Genomic DNA, 6,024 nt, shown 5'->3' with positions numbered 1-6,024 from the left:
CAAACTCACCTCAGGGTCACCTTTATTTGGGGAGAGAGAGAGAGAGAAAGCAAGTATGAGTGGCCGAGGGGCAGAGAGAGAGAGAGTGGGAGAGACAGAGAATCCCAAGCAGGCTCCACGCTGTCAGCGCAGAGCCCAATGCGGGGCTCCATCTCCTGAACTGTGAGATCATGACCCGAGTCTAAATCAAGTTGCTTAACCGACAGAGCCACCCAGGTGCCCCCACCATTTCTACTCACAGGTGAAACTAAGTAACCTCTGTGCCTCAGCAGCCACTTGCCAGGGAACATCCTGTGCTGGCGAAGGGCCCATGAACTTGAAGTGGACAAATTTGAGTTTTCTCTGCCACTGATGTCATACCAAGCACTTTCATGGGCCTCACACCAGGACAGAGGACTGATCTAAAACTTGGTTGTCCTAAACGCCTGGTGCCTATTCCTGCACACTTGCCCTCCCAGCAGATTATAGATGACACGTTTTCCAAAGATTGCTAACTATAATTTGGGGAGGTAACGGGAGTTTAAAAATGGGCTTTGGATTTCTGCAAGGTGGTTGTAAATACCAGCCCCGTCACTACCTTCTGCTACTATCAGTCTCCTTAAAGATTCGCGGAACAATTAAGATCGTGACAAGTCTTAAATTAGATTTTGTTTCTGGTGTAAAAGACCAGACAAGAGTCTCCTTTGAAAACACATATGTTAAATCTCCTGTCTTCCTTTTAATCCTACAAGCCTCAGAATGAAAGAACTTCCAGGTTTGAAACAAAACACATTTGTTGGCTTGGTTTACTTTGTTGACATGATTTATTTTTTATGTGTGTGTGTGTGTGTGTGTGTAAATTACTATTTTCTAACGCAGAGTTATACATGTGTTTTATAATGGATCCAGAGATCAGTAATTCATGAGATTTTTATAAACTTAAAACCTGAAGAAATGATAATAGATTATAGTAGTATAAATAGGACCAGATGCTTCTTCTTCAATGTTCCAGAAGGATTCCATCAGCTCCTAAACATTCTCAGCCTCGCTGGATGCAAAACCATTGTCTCCTTTAGAGACAAATACCAAAGTGGGGAGTTCCAACATAAAACATCAAACAAGCCTATGGCCATTTATTACTTTGCACCTTTCTTGGGGCCACCTGCCATACTGATATTATTCGAGGCTCCCATTCAAGCAAAGCACCTCATAAGATTGGGTATTTTTGTCATTGACAGAGAAGGAAAAAAAAGAAGTAACAAAGAGAAATAAAATAGGACTGGAGCCAGAGCACACAGTAGCCTTCACCTTGTCCCTTGTCTTAATGTCACTGCTTTTCCCACTTAACACAAATGACTTTGTCCCTAACAGTCCCTCATTAAATTGCAGAGGTCAGGGGACAAAGAGAGATGTGGAATGGAATGGAATGGAATGGAGGGCAAAGGCTGGAGGCAGTGTCCTGCTGCTGGAAGTCCCAAGTAATGAGCCAGAGCAAGTCACTGGTGAGGGCTGTGACCTGAGCCAGGAGCCCCAGCTCAGCATGGATATTCCAAAGAGCTCAAAGTCCAGAGCTGGCAGAAACTGAGGCAGAATGGAGGTTGGGTGAGGATCAGAGTTAAAAGAGTCCCGATTAACCACCATGACTAGTTACAAAAGATTCATAGCTTGACTTGGTGGGTCAACAGCTGCATAGCAAGTTGGTGCATTGGGAAGGCTTCAAGGGTCAAGGCCATGTCTGCCCCTACAAGTTTTCTGTAATGAGAACCAATGGCTGTGCTTCACAGCCTCTTTCTTCATTTGTCTACTGAGCACGAACTTTTTGCAAAGCTCTGTCTTGGGCTCTGGAAATACTACATTGAAAAGGAGACAGTCCTTGTCCTTGAGGGGATCAGGCCAAAGAGAGACACAGAGAAGCAATGAAATGATCGATGAATGCAATTTGATGACCAATGGGCACAGAGCTTTCTGGGAGCACAGAGAAGAGCGTATAAATCATAGGAAACAAAGAGGTGGCTAATAAGGGAGACAAGGGAGCAGGGCAGAGGCAGGAGTGGATTTTCCCAGGCCTCCAGACCCCATACTCAAACGGCTCAATAGCAACCAGCTCAAATATCGGTTATCAATTTCTTTATAGGAAGCCACCCAAAATATTTATTATGGCTCCTAATGTTGTGCGTTGGCAATTTGGGCTGGGCTCAGGAGAGCTGTTCTTTTGTGGTCTTTCCTGGGATCATTCATGTGTACAGCCATCTGGCAGCTCAGCTGGGGCGGGATGGTCTAGTGTGGCTGGACTCACATGCCTGACTGCTGACGCTGTCTGTTTCCTGGGTTTCTCTCTTTGTGTGGTCTCAGAGAGCAAGTCCCCAATACAAAGGTTTATCAAGCTTCTGCTTGTCTCATGGCTACTCATGTCCAATTGACCAAGGCGAGTCATTTGGCCTGCCCAGAGCAATGTGGGGGGGAAACCACACAGGGCATGGGTATCAAGAGGCGTGGTTCACAGGGCCAAACACTGAAACAATCTCTTCTCTGACTGATCCCAGATCTGATGTTAGATGAAGCTCAGGCAGAAAGGAGGTTGAGTGAGAAGCTGCCCCCCCCCCCCACCACCTGTCTCCATCCTTCACAGAGAAACCAAGCTTAGCTAGGAGCCCCAGGGAGGAGTCACCTCTGCTGACAGCCAGAGCCTCCACTCCAAGCCTACCCCAGCTCCTGGGACCACAATCCACTGGGTCAAGATGGGGCCCGAGCCCCCTCACAGCCTGCCTGTGCAAAGTTGCAGGAAACAGGGACCCGGGACCCAGGTCACCCAATGATTCACAATCCAGACACCAGGATTAGAAAGGAAAAAAAGATGCTACAGGAAGACAGATCCATAAGGGCTAGGTGGTCATTTGGGAAGAGCAAAAGGGGGCCCTGACAGCTTCGGGGTCCCTCTGAATTCCAGGGGTCACAAGCACCAGCATATTTATGTATCAAGACCCTCCATAGAGATGCCCGCTCAAAATACGCCTCTTCCTCTGCCAACCCCGCTAAACATACACACATAACAATTCTTCCCAAGAGCATAGACTCTCAGTGTTGTGAGGAACTCGGCTGGTTCCTTCTCTGACCCCTAATGTTTCTGATGAGTAAACTGAGACCCAACATAATTAAGCGATCAACAAAGTAATAAATACAGAACCATGAGGGGAGCGGCAAAAGGATTAAGAACACAGAATCGTAATTTGTGCTGGATATTAAAGATCTGCAATCCCCTGAACAGCTTGACAGTTGAGAATTTTATTCCCAGATCTGATTAAATCGAACTGAGACCCTTTTTTTTGTTTAATCCAATGATTAGAAAAGATGTGAAGAATCTGAATAATCTTATTAAAAATAAATTTTATTCTTGGAACTCATTTGACCATAACCTCCTTTTTTTCCAGTTTCATTGAGTTATAATTGACATATATCGCTGTTATAAGTTGAAGGCACGCAGCGTGATGGTTTGATTTACATATATTGGGAAACGATCATTGCACTAGGCTCAGCTAACATCCGTCTTCTCATCGAGATACAATAAAAAAGAAAAGAAAGAAAAAAGATTTTCTTCTTGTGAGGAGAACCCGTTGGCTTTCCCCTCTTATCAACTTTCCTGCATATTGTACAGGGTTATTAGCTTATGTAACTTTTCACCTAGGAAAGAGTCGGACATAAATCACAAACCTCCACTGACCACAATCACTATTCTATTCACATTAGACTTCTTTTTAAATTTGTTTTAATGTTTATTCATTTTTGGATAGACAGAGAGTGAGTGTGGGAGGGGCAGAGAGAGAGGGAGACACAGAATCCGAAGCAGGTTCCAGGCTCTGAACCGACAGTACAGAGCCCAACGCGGGGCTCGAACCCACGGACCATGAGATCATGACCTGAGCCAAAGTTGGACGCTTAACCAACTGAGCCACCCAGGCGCCCCAGACTTTTTTTTTTTAAAGACTTCATTTTTAGAACAGTTTTAAGTTCACGGCAAACAAGTTAGATTTCACAGCCATAACTTGGGTTTTGTTAACGTTTATTTACTTTTGAGAGAGAGAGAGCGAGCAGGGACGGGGCAGAAAGAGGGAGACAGAGGATCCAAAGCAGGCTCCACGCAGTGAGCACAGAGTCCAATGCAGGGCTTGAACTCACAAACCGTGAGATCATGACCTGAGCCAAAATCAAGAGTTGGCCGCTTGACCGACTGAGCCACCCAGGTGCCCCTAACTTGAATTTGTTTGGATTTTGTTTTTGTTTTGTTGTTTGTTTTTTTAGTAAAACATAAAAACGTGGCCACTCTGTCACCATTGTGATAAAAAAATGCTGAGATGCTAAGATCAAAGAACTTTTTATGAAGCTTTATATATTTTCCTGAAAGATCACAGGGGTGCTTAGGTGGCTCACTTGGTTAAGCATCTGACTTCAGCTCAAGTGATGATCTCATGGTTCGTGGGCTTGAGCCCCATCTCAGGCTCTGTGCTGACAGCTCGGAGCCTGGAGCCTGCTTCAGATTCTGCGACTCCCCCTCTCTCTGTTCCTCCCCGACTCACTCTCTGTCTCTGTCTCTCAAAAATAAACTTTAAAAAGTTAAAAAAAAAAAAAAAAAGATCATGGGTTGATAGCCTTTCAAAACTCAGGACTGGTCTAATTTGCCGAAGAAAAATCTTTCCCTCACACACACAGCCTAAGGAAACCAGGATCCATATAAGGCAGTGTTTTCTTCCACCTCAACACTATTGACATTTGGACCAGGGAACTTTGCTGTGGGGGTTGCCATGTGCACTGAAGGGAGTTTAACAGCATCCCTGGCCTCTCTGGTCATTAGATGCCAGCAGCATGCACACACACGCACACACACGCACACACACCCTCCTCCCTCCCTCATGCCCCCCAACCCCATGTCTTGACAACCAAAAGTTTCCAGGTGTTGCCAAATGTCTCTTGGGGGTAAAAATCAGCCCTGGTTGAGGACCACTGATCTAAGGAAATCAAGGAAAACCAGAGCCTCGAATTCATTTCTTTTTTTTCTTCTAATTTGTGTGTATAGTCATGGATTTGCAGCTCATTAAACTTTATTTTTTTATATATATATAATTTATTGTCAAGTTGGCTAACATACAGTGTATACAGTGTGCTCTTGGTTTTGGGGGTAGATTCCCGTGATTCAGCGCTTACATACAACACTCAAATACGTTTAACGTGGTCTACTCTGTTCTCTTCACCTTCTAGAACAACCTGCAGAAATGCTAATTAGAGCTACATTTGTCAATGATGTCTACATGCCAGCCAAGTGTTGGCCATTCCTAAGTTAATCCTCACAATTTTCTAACTTAGAGATATTATTACTAAGACCCTTGGTAGAGCATCGAGACTGCATGAGAGAAGAAGAAATTTCGTAGACTTAACGGAAACACTGAAAGCAAGACTCCTGAGTGGATTCATGCAAATGTTACAGATCAATTTGTGATTTTTAACCCGAGTTTGGTCTTTTGTTTGAAAACCTAGATCGTGCATTTTCTTCAGGACTCACTCTGAGGATTTCCATTTATTTTATGAAGACTCACGGCCAACGACAACAGCTGAGCTTGTCACAAATAAGTAAATAGTTTTGGAAAGGGTTCTTGCACCTCTTCCATGAGGCAGCCCAGATCTGATGATAATTCAAATGCTCTTTCCCCTCCAACTACCTGCCTATTTCCTGGTCTTAAGAGACACAGGACCATCTGCCTGGGAGCAGAGTACCACACTTACAAGAATTTTTTTTAATTAAAAAAAAAGACATTCTTTTTTAAAATTTTTTTAATGTTTATTTATTTTTGAGAGAGAGAGACAGTGTGAGCAGGGGAGGGGCAGGGAGAGAGGGAGACACAGAATCTGAAATAGGCTCCAGGCTCTGAGCCATTAGTACATAGCCCGATGCGGGGCTTGAACCCATGAATGGTGAGATCCTAACCTGAGCTGAAGACGGACGCTCAACCAACTGAGTCACCCAGGCGCCCCGAGAGATTCTGAATAAAGGTCATA

This window comes from Panthera pardus, unplaced genomic scaffold (assembly GCF_024362965.1).
Source record: "Panthera pardus isolate Hobbes unplaced genomic scaffold, ASM2436296v1 HiC_scaffold_24, whole genome shotgun sequence".
Taxonomy (NCBI): domain Eukaryota; kingdom Metazoa; phylum Chordata; class Mammalia; order Carnivora; family Felidae; genus Panthera; species Panthera pardus.
The sequence above is the reverse complement of the archived record's forward strand: the minus strand, read 5'-3'. Positions refer to the sequence as shown.